The sequence below is a fragment of the Ambystoma mexicanum genome, chromosome 10 (genome assembly GCF_040938575.1).
Source record: "Ambystoma mexicanum isolate Mex_15411 chromosome 10, UKY_AmexF1_1, whole genome shotgun sequence".
Lineage (NCBI taxonomy): Eukaryota > Metazoa > Chordata > Amphibia > Caudata > Ambystomatidae > Ambystoma > Ambystoma mexicanum.
Window position 1 is genome coordinate 856,219,883 of NC_090932.1, and position 13,189 is coordinate 856,233,071.

The 13,189-nt window shown below is 43.7% G+C and overlaps 1 protein-coding gene across 1 annotated transcript in view; it reads left to right on the top strand.

Moving 5' to 3' along the window:
• Window positions 1-13,189, top strand: part of SAMD7 (sterile alpha motif domain containing 7) — a 219,440-nt gene that overhangs the window by 267 nt on the left and 205,984 nt on the right. The gene's annotated exons all lie outside the window — the stretch shown is intronic.

Below are 13,189 nucleotides of genomic sequence, written 5' to 3' on the forward strand. Positions count from 1 at the left end.
AAAGCAGCCTAGTTTTCCGTGTCTGACACCTACGGCCAGTTCTGTATTTAGTAGCTAGCATCACTTTGCATGTTGGCATTTGTAGGCGAATAGCTATCAGCGGGCAAGCAAACATACTCGACACAGCATACAAAGTGACACTGGCTACAAATGTCAGGAGTGGCAGAAGGTGTCACTCTGTGGGCAGCTGTGTTTTCAGTGTTGCGGGCAGCGTTTATCTTTAATGAAAAAAGAGGGGACGAGGCCTGAAAAATACATTTATTTTTCAAAAGAGACAGCACAACAGAAATGGCGAAGACACCCATGTCCTTCCAGGAGTTGAGTGCTTCAGTGGTTCGGCACAAGGTACACATCCCAGGTTTGCAAGATGATTAACTAGACAGTCAAGGGAAAGGCCACACCAGCTGCAGGAACAGCATGTTCAAGAGCTGGAGTTTTTTATGAGCTGTGGGTGGCAGCCACAGTAACATTCCTACACTTGGGGTAATGCCTGCCACCCCGAAAAGCTGCTTCACATGTAGCTCTGATTTGAGCGTTCTGTTGAAGTCCTATGGGAGTGTTCCAGGGGTGAACGAGCGCAGAGTCACATTAATAATATTGTGTTCCTGTATAGCGCTTCACGTCAGACGCCATCAGCTTCTAAGTGCTATATTAACAGTGTTATCATTGCCCCACGTTTGAATGGTCATGGCATCAGACCCCACACCAAATAAAAGCCACACAAGGAGAAGCGCGGAGATGTGCGTTGACATTTTAAGAAGCCAGTGGCTTTTCTACTTTAAAGGGACAAAATATCCACATAAATTCCTTACATGGACATTTTTCTCATGCACATTATTTGTGGAAACCTTAAAATCCTTTCCTACCCGACAGCAATCTATTCTGAGCCAAAAAAACAAGCATTGGCAAAGCCAACAGATTTGGCTTTTGTGTAGTATTCAAAGGGCGTTTGCCAGGCACTGCTATAATTACATCATTATCTGGCCATAAAATGGCAACATTTGGAAAATGGTGTGCTTACCTGGCCAAATACTTATGGCATTGCCACCACATGATTCGTTCATTTCCAAGCGGGTAGAATTATTGTACCAGTTTGCCATCGTTAGTTTCCAGTATTGGATTCTTTCTTTCTGGTGGGTCTTTCCAGAATGCATTCGTCTTGGGACATGGCCCGATCATGTGAGTCAACGTGCCCTTTTCTTTATTACATTTCCAAAATTGGTGACTCTCACAGATATTCCTTTCATGCATCCGATCAGCTATCCAGTATGCACGGTGTAGCTGTTTAATCTGGCTGGCCCTTAAACTCCAGTCCATTGATGCAAGTAAAATATTACTGCAGAACATTGAGCAGCTGTCAGGTCTCAAATTTTCATCAAGTTCTTGGGTCCAGAGCAGCAGGATGTCTGTGTTTTTCGTACATGTCGTCGCTATATACCAGTAGAAGGATGCCACCGAGTGAGCATTGGTCATGCATGACTCCATTTCCAGCCATGCATCATTCATAGAGAGTAAACCAGGTGCAGCTTCCAAACTTTCACGTAAGAGCCTATTTAATTGACGGTATTCTGAGTAGGTGCAGTCAATCAGGCAGTGTTTACATAGATATCCATCAAGGATCCATTCCCAATTCGCCAACAAGTCTCTATTGTCACACAGAGGACCCGGATGATGACTGCCTAAGTATTGTGCTACCCAATGATGCTCCCGTAAAACAACATGTGAGAATCGGCTCTAGTTTGAGGGGGGAGGGGAGGAGTTGGGGAGTTTTGATGAAAATGTGCTGGAATATGATGCTTTCTATGTTTTGAAACAGTTGTAGTGTGTTTGCTTGATTTTAAAATAAAATAAAAATATTTTTTTTAAAAAAAAGTCTCTATTGTCACAAATTCCACCCAGGTAACAGTTCGGCCAGAATAAACTACTTCCATGAAGTTTCATTCTGGGTTCTGCCATATTGATGCATCAAGGAAAACAAAAGGGTCGACACCGAGCAGGCATGATACAGGGTGTCAAGTGTCTTAAAAATTCTGCGAGGGGGTTCTTCTCAGATGAGCTTCCAGACTTGGTAGTTATTATCGAACCAGGTTCCAATGTTGGGATTCTGTTAGATTTAGCCTGTGCCCATACATTTTTATCTTAATTTGTCATTTTGTAGATGTGCCTCACTGTAAAAGCCAGATGGTCGTTTTAAAGTTGGTAGTCGCAATTTCCAAAGTGCCTATCTAGAAGGCTCTCAGTCCCAAAGGAACTGTTGTAGCAAAGCATCTAATTCCTTGAAAAGGCAACTCTGCAGTTTAAAACGAAGCATAGATAAGATATAGTTGATTCTGGGTGCAATGTTCATTTCTTTTTTTTTTAAAATAATTTTTATTATAATAATAACACCATGAATAACAGCAGACGTATCATCTGACAGATAATGAACTGGTCTTAAGTAGGCAGTAGGACTACGAATAACAGTGATATTACGAAGTAAAAATATTAACAATATGTACCAGAAACGAATAAACTAAAATCTGCTATGTAAGAACAAGAGAGTGTACGAAAACTCTGACTAGGGTGAGACATATACTAGGGAGACAAACAAGAGAACAATGAGTAAGGGGGGGGAGTGTACATACCAGTATACTGTCTATATTATTACGATCACAGAGTTAAAATGGAAGATATGAGGGTTATGCACAGATAGATTTATGAGCCATGTGTAGAAGCAATGAAACTGTCTAGAATGGATATTGAATGAAGAATGACCATTTTGCATTATACTTGGGAATGGAATCTTGCAATTTAGCCATGCAATACTCCATTCTGTATGTGGGAGATATTATTCCACCAACCTCTACTACTTCGGGAACAAGAATTCTTCCAATTAGCAGTTATAAGTTTCAGAGCAATAATTATAAATAGATCATAAAGTTTTCCTTTTGAAGTTTGCATGTCATGACAATTAATAGCAAGGCTACCTAAAACAATATTCAGAAAGGAAAGTGGAACATCAATCTTAAAGATTGGTTAAAGATATTTCCAGATATCCTGCCAAAATAAAAAACAAAAGAACAATTAAAAAACATATGTTCGTACAAGGCTGGGGCATAACTAAAGGTCCAGCATTCATCATTTAAACCTTTCTTAGATTTGGAGAGTTTAGCAGGAGTAATAGACCCCCTATGAATAAAATATAGAAAGTGTTGGGTAATGTTTGCAGAAACTGAGATGTTTTTGATTTTGGAGAAGATTAAGGTCCATATGTGTTCATCTAGGGCTAGACCAAAATCCTTTTCCCATGACCGACATACCGACTGTGCTATAGAGTTAGTGTTGAGTGTTGTATAAGTGTTAGAGGCACTGAGGGTGAGCGATGTGATTAGTTGCACCATTCTCAGGGCGTCCGGTGAGAGGATGCTATTTGAAAAATTACGAAGGCAAGCAACAATGTTCATTTTAATACGGTTGACCTGGCCCCATAAAGTCAATTTCAGCCATGAACATCTTTCCAAATCTGAACAGATTTTTGATAAAAGGGATGCAAAGTTAATATGCATCATATCTTTAATGGCAGGTGACAGCCAGATCCCCAGGTATTCCATCCCAATTTCCTGTGATTTAAGGTCACCAATAATGTTCTCATATTGTCAGCAACATGTCATCCACGTAAAAAGCCAACCTGTTTGTCATGAAACAACAAAGGTAATAATTTTCTAAGTGTCTTGCTAGGATTTTGGGCAGAATTTAGCAATCAGTATTTATCAGACTTAGGTCTGTAATTGGCACATTGAGTGGAAGGTTTGTCTCTCTTCGGGAGGACGGTAATTAGGGCATCTCTGACGCTTTCTACCAAGCAACCATATTCAAGAGACTCACTGAGCATTTCATGAAGAAGTCTGACAGCAAAGCCTGGCAGAACGCGATAGAATTCCTTTGGCAGTCCACCTGTGCCAGGAGTCCCTTTGGTTTTCAGAGCCTGAATTGCTGCGTACGTTTCTACAAATTCGATATCTGTTTCCAAGGCTTCTGCTGCATCGCTATCAAGTCAAGGGAGTTCAACCTTAGAGAGGGGCTGTTCTATTGTAGAAACATCAAGTGTGGATTCAGGGGTATAAAGCTTTTCATAAAAGAATTTAAATGTGTCATTAATATCCTCTGGTGTCGCATCTGGGGCATCTTTCGAACACCTGACAGCTGTGATAACCCTGTCACTTTCTTCTAGTTTTAGCCTATAATACAGAAGACGACTTTCTCTATTCTGAAAATAGTTCACCATACTTCTGAACATTGCATATTTCCCTCTATCCGAGATAATCGGATTCTTCCTCTGAGTTCAGCTTGGATAATTGGATCCTTTGTAGCAATATATTGACGCTCCACACTTGTGGCTTCCCAGTTTAGGTCTTTGGTGTCCTGTTCTTTTTCCATATGTAAGGTCCACTAATGCTCATCATCAGAACGCCTCCCATGTAGCATTTGAGAGTTTCCCATATGCTTGAGCTAGACATAGCCTCCCTTTGAATTCGCTCAATGAATTCTTCAATTTCCTTGATGATTTCTGTCTTACTTGTCTCATTTTAAAGTACAAATGTGGTCATCTTCCAAATAAATGGCTTTATAAGCGTGTAGTTCAGGGCCTGATAGGTAGATATTGGTGCATGGCAAGTCACCGCAATTGTCCCTATATCTGTATTATAGCAATTCGGAGTCACCCAACTTGATGCCAGGAAGTAGTCAATTTGGTAATAAACGCCTTGGCGTACAGTGAAAGCTGTAATCCCTTCTACTTGGGGGCTCCAACCTCCAAATATCTGCAAGGTGTCATTCGTCGATTATGCAACCTAAAGCTCTTCTACTTCTCGTTGTATGTCTAACCTTAAATTAACTTGAGCTTGAGTTAAAGCAATCTAACATTGGATCCATTACAGTGTTAAAATCGCCATGAATTATCATAGAGTGTGCCCCACAGTTTTGTGTATGCTCTGCTAGTTCATAGAGGAAATGTGAGTAGTCAGAGTTTAGAGCATGAATGCAACATAGTAATATTTCTGTGTATAGGATCTTGATTTTAACTGATATAATTCTCCCATCTAAGTCCTTACTGCTTGATATGACATTAAAGGGTTGGTTCTTCTGAAGTAGGATGGACACCCCTCTCATATTGAATGTAGAGTAGAATGTTTGTCCCACAGTGTTAGGAAAGATTTCGTAATTGTAGGGAATTTTCCTTCCATGTGGCAACCCCTAAACTTTTTGCTATTGTTTTTAACCTTGTTCTTGACTTTGCCAGAGAAGTACAGCCTTCTGCCGCACTTCTCTGGGCTTTCGCTCCTTTTCTTATGGGGAAACTGACATGCCCTTAAGACAGTCAGTACCGGGGAACGCTGTTTCCCGTAGTTTCTTTTATCATGTTGCAGCTTTAGTGCAACATGACACAAGAGGGCACTGTAAGCTAAGTTACAGCTCTCTTGGGTCTCTAGCCTTCTACAGGCCCTAGATACTCTTTTAGGATGGTATTTGATCGGTGCAAGTCATTCAGGGACTGGAATGGTGGCAGCGATCGTTTTGTTTATTTTGAGCTCCTTTTGGCATTCTGAGCACGTTTTTCGCACTGAACCCAAAATGGTGGCCTGGCTCCCAAAATGGCCAGTCCACGAGGCTCCTTTGTCCTGTCCACTGACCGTCTTGCTCCCTTCACCTTCCCCAGGTCGGGCGACCCGGGGCCTTCCTTATTTGGGCATGTACTTTCCCGCGAAACGTGGTTGCTTTCGCGGGCTTCTACATGTCGTTTGTGTGCCTCCAGGTTGTGGGCTGGGATGTCTGGTCCCAATACACATCCTGGGTGCCAGAGAGTCTGGGGTGGTGTGAATGCCTGGGACCACCGTGGTCCGTGATTGGTCCACGTATGGTATGTGTGTTGATGAGCGGATCTCCCATTGGCTCCCCTCCGTTTTGGCGTGAAGGGAACCGTGGATAAGAGGGAGCTGGAAACACCACTACCATGTCGATCTCCTGAGTTCTCACGAACGAAGGAATACAGGAGCCAAGTATCCTGCAACCAAGAGGCTGGACCGAAGAATCGCTGGTGACCCGCTGAAGGAATCCTCCTTTGCACTGCTGTCGTCCTGTGAAACCCTTTCCTCCTTGGATCGAACCAGAAGGCCTGTACTGGTGCTTCGACCTTTGGAATAGCAGGAACAGCTATTCCCGGCGACTTCATCATCTCCTGCCAAGTAAGCCTTCGGAAGCGTCTCTGGGCCATCCAGTTGACTGACCAGCTTACAAGGGAGTCCTGCTCTGTAACTGCCGCCAGGTTGTGTTGTATTTTCGAGTCCTTGTCACTCTCCCACGCTTCGTACACTTGGCGTTCCCAAGTCTGAAGGGAGGAGTGTACATTTGGCTTGAATACACACGGCCGCTCCGTTGTCCTGCTGCGGCAACAAAACTGTGCTGGTTTCGTCGATTGGGACGTCTTTTTGCTCTACACGACTACGAGGCGTTCCCTGCTCTTCTGAACCTGCCAGCTGCTGAAACTAGCGTGGAGAAGCCTGGGTCTGCTTGCTTCGGGGACCGGTGAGTAGTTTAGCTAGGATCTGGTCGCCCTCCTGCAGTATCCCATTGCTTTTCCCTGCTGTGTAAAAACAGCACCCTTTTGGCCGTACTCGCGCTCTGCTTCTGCCCGCTGTGGAGGCTGCGCTTGAGTTGCGGAACCTGTTCTCCTTCTGCTGTGCACTAACCCGAACTGCCTGACTTCCTCCGAAGAGCTTCCCCTTTTGCCCGTTGGCACCGGCGTGGCAGGTACTTTGAGCACAAGGCTCCACTCTTCGCAGGGCTTGGACTTCCATCTAGTTAGGTGCATCTGAAGGCGAACTGAGTCTAAAGCGTTATCGCACTGCCTGTTTTCCTTTCCTTTCAGGTGGACTACATATTTCGTGCTTTAAACGCTTGCGACTGTGTATTTGTATATATATTGTGTTGATATGGTATGTGTTGGCTTAGTATTGTGATATTGTGATTTTCTCGCTACGGTCATTATTTTAAAGGCCTTAAAATAAATGTGTATCTATTTTTGATATAACAACTGTTTGGAGTAGTTTGTAAGCGCTCTTGCTTTGTGTGCTCATTGCGGGCTTTCAGTCACCCTCACCCCTCTTGAGACCTAGTCTTGACCGCCGCGATCGCTACCTTGATTGGTCTGGCTTGTCCAGAGGTTACCCTGTTCCAAGTAATTAGGTTGGCCTTCTGAACTTCTGCGCCACCAGGACAGAGTTCAGAAATCCGTCTTAACACAACCATTTGCGTTTAAGTTTCTCTGCTTCTACGTCAGTAAGTTGGGTTTCCTGCTGCATGCTCATATCACAGTTCCATGTAATAATGTCCCTGCAAAAATGTCGCCTGGCAAAAAAGTCACAAAAAAATTGCTGTTTTTTGTGGGGACATGATTACATTCAACATGCAGGAGATACCCCCGCAACCCCAACCCCTTTTTATTTTTTTCAAGGGGAGTGGGGGACACCACCTTAACCTCTCTCCCCTTGACCCCATACATATGGTCATCATACATAATGTCGCCACAACCTTTTCCCAGCAATATTATGTATGGCGAACATGTGTATGGGGACAATATTACCTGATACCCATATCACATGACATAGATTTCAAACAGGTCAAAATCTTATGTTTAGCAGGATTGTTTAAGTCATTCACATTCCATGACACTAGTTTAATATGCTGGGTTGTAGTAGTCGAGAGATGAGTCATTGTAGTAAAGTAGTAGTGGTAAGTTGACAATGGTTAGATAAGCCTTACAAAATAAAGGGTTATACAAAAGGAAAGGAATAAAAGAAGAAATGGTTATAGAGTCAACTGTGAGTATAAGAAAACAAACACGTAATCAATAGGAATAGAGTCTCTGCTGACGATCCAATCTATATATCTACACTATAAAACAGTGCCATATATATGTTAATAGCAGTTAAGTGTGGACGAGAAGTGCAGGATATGCCAGGAGAACCTGATTACCATTGCAGTCGGAGGGACACTGCAAGTAGGCTGCACACGGGAGCACAGGAGCATAGGCCAGGATAGTATATGCTGCGGCAGGGGCGTTGCTAGGGGGGCTAGGGGGGCTATAGCCCCTGATCTTTTGGTTGTAGCCCCGGATAGAATCTCAGGAGCTACAGCCAAAAGACTAGCTAGCCCCCAGTCCCAACAGTACTGACAACAGTTTAGCCCCGGGTCTTTTTCAGACCTAGCAACTCCCCTGTGCTGCGGTGTGCGAGGCACACAGAGGGCCCGATTCATGCAATATTTACCCGGTTCAAAGTGAATTTGCACTGCTGGAAAGTGACTTTGCACTGCCGACAGACACCCCTGATTCATGGAACTGTGCAAAGCGTATTTTTGCCGGGCAAAGTCCGGGCAACGTCATTTTGTACTGCAAAAATGGCTATTCCCTGACTTTGCACTGACTTTGCACTGCAAACATACACTTTGCACGGTTCCATGAATCAGGGGTGTGTGTCGGCAGTGCAAAGCCACTTTCCAGCAGTGCAAATTCACTTTGAACCAGACAAATATTCCATGAAGAAGCCCAGAGCTTCGCGTTACATGCATCTCCGTGCATCTGAGCTTTGACATTACACTCTGTCCCATTTTGTTAGTGTAAGTGTCCAATTGTGTTGCACACATTTGCCTGTGTGAAACTGGTTAAGGCGGCTTTGCATGAAGAGGAAATGTATGCACAATCTGCAAGTTGTTGTGCAGAGCTTTTTTTTATTTTTTATTTATTCATATTGCTCCGGTAACTCGCAAGTCTAGGGGTGCAGAAACATGGACAGAAAGGACATTTACATTAGTAAGTGACGGGACTCAACAAACTATTACAAATACCACCTGAAGATATAGGTCTTCACTAGTTTACGGAAGTGTAGGTAATTGGCTTCCAGTCTTATATTAGCAGGGAGGTTGTTCCATAGGCCCGCAGCGAAGATGGGGAAGGATTTTGCTGACTACAGTCTGCAACACACCGCTGTAACGTTAATGGAAAGTGCATCAAATATAGTGTGTGCACTCTTTGTCAATGTCACATCATCCTCTGAGCAAATACATATCAGACAGGGATATAGGGATCGTACACGGTTCCTCGCACCTTACAACATCTTGATCCCAATTTCCATTCTCATTCAAATTCTCCTTCTCACATCTATCCTGGGCATCATTACAGCTCATACTTACCAATTAAACCACTATCACCAGGTATTCAACAAGTGTCCACCCGCTCATACACAAATCAGGTACCTAAGAACACAGATTGTGAACCAACACTGCTTCTTCGGTTGTCCAAAGCAAAATGCTGATCAGTAAAGTCTAGGGGCCGCATTACGAGTATGGAGGTACCTCCATACCGGGTACCGGGTCCGGGTTCCTGCAATGGGGAAATACTAGGCCATTCCGACCTTGGAGGGCCCGGTATTTCCCCATTCAAGGAACCCGGACCCGGTACATCCCCATTCCCATTGAGCCCCCATAGGGCTCAATAGGAATGGGGAGAATGCTAACAACGGGCCTTTTAATGACGGGCCAGTTGTTAGCATCCTGGTGTGCTCGCGGGTGCCGCTAAGGATGCCTGGTTTTACCAGACGTCCTTAGCGGGTCCCGCGAGCAGACCTCGTAATGAGGCGGTAGAGGGTTAACGGGGCCGCCAGCTCTACCGGTGCTGTTAACCCCCTACCCGCCTTCCTCATAATGAGGCCCTAGGTTATGTAACTATGACATCTCTATTATTTGTGCATTTTTAGAAATAGTACATTTTCTATCTAGATACATCAGTTTCAGAAATTGTGGCTCTCCATGTATACCAAGTATATAGCGTTTTACTTATGTGCCTGGTGCCATGTCTACATCAAGAACTGCGATTCTGTCACCCTCCCTGAGGGACTTGGTAAGGGTTGTAATGTTCCTTGCTCTGTTTTATAAAAGTTTTCATTAAAACCTTTTAAACCCTCAAAACAACTTGGGATGAGGTTCAGTACCTCACATATTCCATGCATGAAGCCGTAGAGTTGTTGGATGTCCTTCTAATTCCATTCCGGTATGAATCAGACGCCAGTAATATCCTTTCCTCAAAAGTGCCATGAAGTCACTGGGTGCGTCGGCCTCAAGGAGCAGGACGTTATGCACAAAGTAGATGCAGAGATGACGACAGAGTTTCTCGTGCATAGGTCCATAGGCGTGAGGTCCGGGAACACATGAGGGACTGTTACGAATATAATATCAATAACGGTATAACACAGAAATCAATGACATATATATATATATATATATATATATATATATATATATATATATATATATATATATATATATATATACATATATCATACGTATATATAACATGCCATGCCATGCAATATTTGTAAATAAGTATTACTGAAGGAATAAGAAGACAGAATTATGATTAGTTGTATGTAAATGAGAGGATATCAATTATTTGCAGCCCCCTCTTCCAGCCGCACACCCATTTAACCAACCACAGACTTGCAAGTGGTCCTGCGCCATTTTCAGCCCATTAGGTAGAAAGAGCTTTAAGGTTGCAGGTTTGAGGAGGGTCGCTCACATTTATTTTATTTAGCAAATATTTTGGCTTCTTCAAAGAGCTTCCTTTTAGACGCCACATCCAGAGGCGTTGCTAGGGGGTGGCTAAGGGGGCTATAGCCCCTGGTCTTTTGGTTGTAGCCCCGGATAGAATCTCAGGAGCTACAAACAAAAGGGCAGGCTAGCCCCCAGTCCCAACAGTTCTGACATTAGCATAGCCCCGGGTCTTTTCCAGACCTAGCAACACCCCTGGCCACATCCTTGGGAAAATCTGGGTAGATTAGCACTGGATTCCCATGCCACAGTAATGATCCTTTAACCCTGGTCTTCTGTATTATAAGCTCGTTTACTGAGGTTTTAGCAAAAGAAAAGATCAGTTGCCTTGGTTTCCCACTATGTTTCCAGCTCTAAAAACGGTGTCAATGTCAATCTTGCACAAAACTCCATTTCCCAAGCACTCTCTAGTTACCAATCAGCTGGGCTAAGTAATGTATCATGGGATTCAGGGACCCCAACGATGCACAGGTTATCACCCTTATATTTAATTTTAAGCATGGACTGTCTCAATTGCAGGTTGTTTTACTCTTCTCTAAGTTCATTGTAAGTCCTGTAGCTTCCGGAAACTTCTCCTTCCAGACTGGTGGGCGGAAGTTGCTTGTTCAAGCTGCTGCTACTGCAGTGGCCATTCCGGAATCTTAAATGAGCCAATGCTTGTTTTTGATAGTACTTCTATGTATGGCACAGATGAGAGGACAGACATATTGCTTATTAATTACGTGGCGTAAAGGCACACTTGGTTAAGACATTTGAATTACACTAGTAGCCAATTTACAGCTGCAATTAAGCAATTAATTTTGAGAAGGCTACTTAGAAATCACACTGGTAGGTCCGATACAGTGCACAGGTTGATGTTACTGCTTGACAGAGCAAGCTCATAGAGATCCCAGGAGGATGAGCTTTGCGGTTGAAAGGGCAGGTAGTGGGTGGGAAAGGACATAGGGATTAGTATGGCCATGTGTAGTCAAGGGGAGGGTAAATAACAAAACAGCACCCATAAGCTGTGTGTTCCTCCTCACATCCCATCTCCTGCCTATCTACTCTAATGCATTAGTTTCTGCCTATAGGTGGCACTTAAGCACTACCTAACAGCCCAAACTAAAAATGGCTTCACACCAAGATCATGAGTACAAATAGAAAAGCATGTGTTTGCAGCATTATGGCTCCTCGGGACAACATTCTGCCTGAATTACGAGTCAGACAAATATATATAAAACATATTTCTTTGTTTTTATGAATACAATGTGCACAACTATCAGTTGAAAAGAATACCATGATAGCACTTAGTTGGTGACCCTGCCATGAACTGCCATCCCAGCTAATCATCCTCCAGTGCATTTAATTAGCGCATTTCAAAGCATAATAAATATCGTGGACCAAAGTGCGTTATGAGACTGGCATATCGCTACGAAACGTGCTGTGTGTAGAACTATGTTTTTTATTTAGAGGTTAGTGGAAGTGTTAGGATAACGCTGTAGGTCCAGTGCGTATGTTACAACATTTGAAAAATGAGCATAGTTGCCAGATCCCCTGTGTGCAAGGTCAGACTGGAACAAGAAATAGGCCCGGACACCCAAAAAGAAGTGGCCCACCCCTCGCCTCAAAAAAATGGCCCACCCCTCGCCTCAAAAAAAAGTGGCTCTGAAACCACCATTGTGAATTGCGCTAATTTACGACTTTGCAGAAAATGCTACTTATGGAGGGTTCATGTGTCTGTTACATTACAACACAACTCATTAAATAATATAACTTTGCATACAGTTCTGTGACAGAGTCCACAGCTACGAGGCGCAGGAGTGGCATGAACCAACCACCCCCACTGCGGTTTTGGGACCTGCTGCAAGTCGATGCTTATACAGGGCACCGCAACCCGAGCAGGGAAGGAGGGTTAGGGTGACGATGGTTGGATAGCCGCTCCACATGACATTTACCCACTAAAAACAAACCAGCACACAGTGACTGGTTTTTCCGAACTGAAACTGCCAGCTGCACATCAAAGCTCTCTTGTGCTTTCCCTCTGAATCCCACTAACCAAGCACTCACAGCCCCCTTCATTTTCAGACCCGCCAGAGCGGCTGGAGACCATGAAAATGGCAGTGGTGCGCGGTTTAACACAATAACATAACAAGTCTGTCTCACACTTTCTGAACTGCACATTCACATGCCTCACTGTTTCTAACCATGGCAGCACCTGTACATACTTGACTGTTTCTAAACCCAGCATCTGCACATATTTACTTGATTGTGCAGATGCTGTGGTTAGAAACATTCTTGGCTGCTTCTGAACTCTGCATCTGTTTCTAAACACATCTGCAGATAAGTGACTGTTTCTGGGCAAGCACCTGCACATTCCTTGCAGATTCTAAACCTAGCAGGGCTTGCGGTGGTTTAACACAGCACAGCATCAGCCATCATTGTTCCCCAGCAAATCACTTGAGTTCCGTTCACTGTTTATCAACAAACATACACTGCACTCACTTTAAGCCATACAACCTCGATTCGAGGCCCACGGTTTCGGTACACAAGTTCAACAAGACTTTTATGTGTT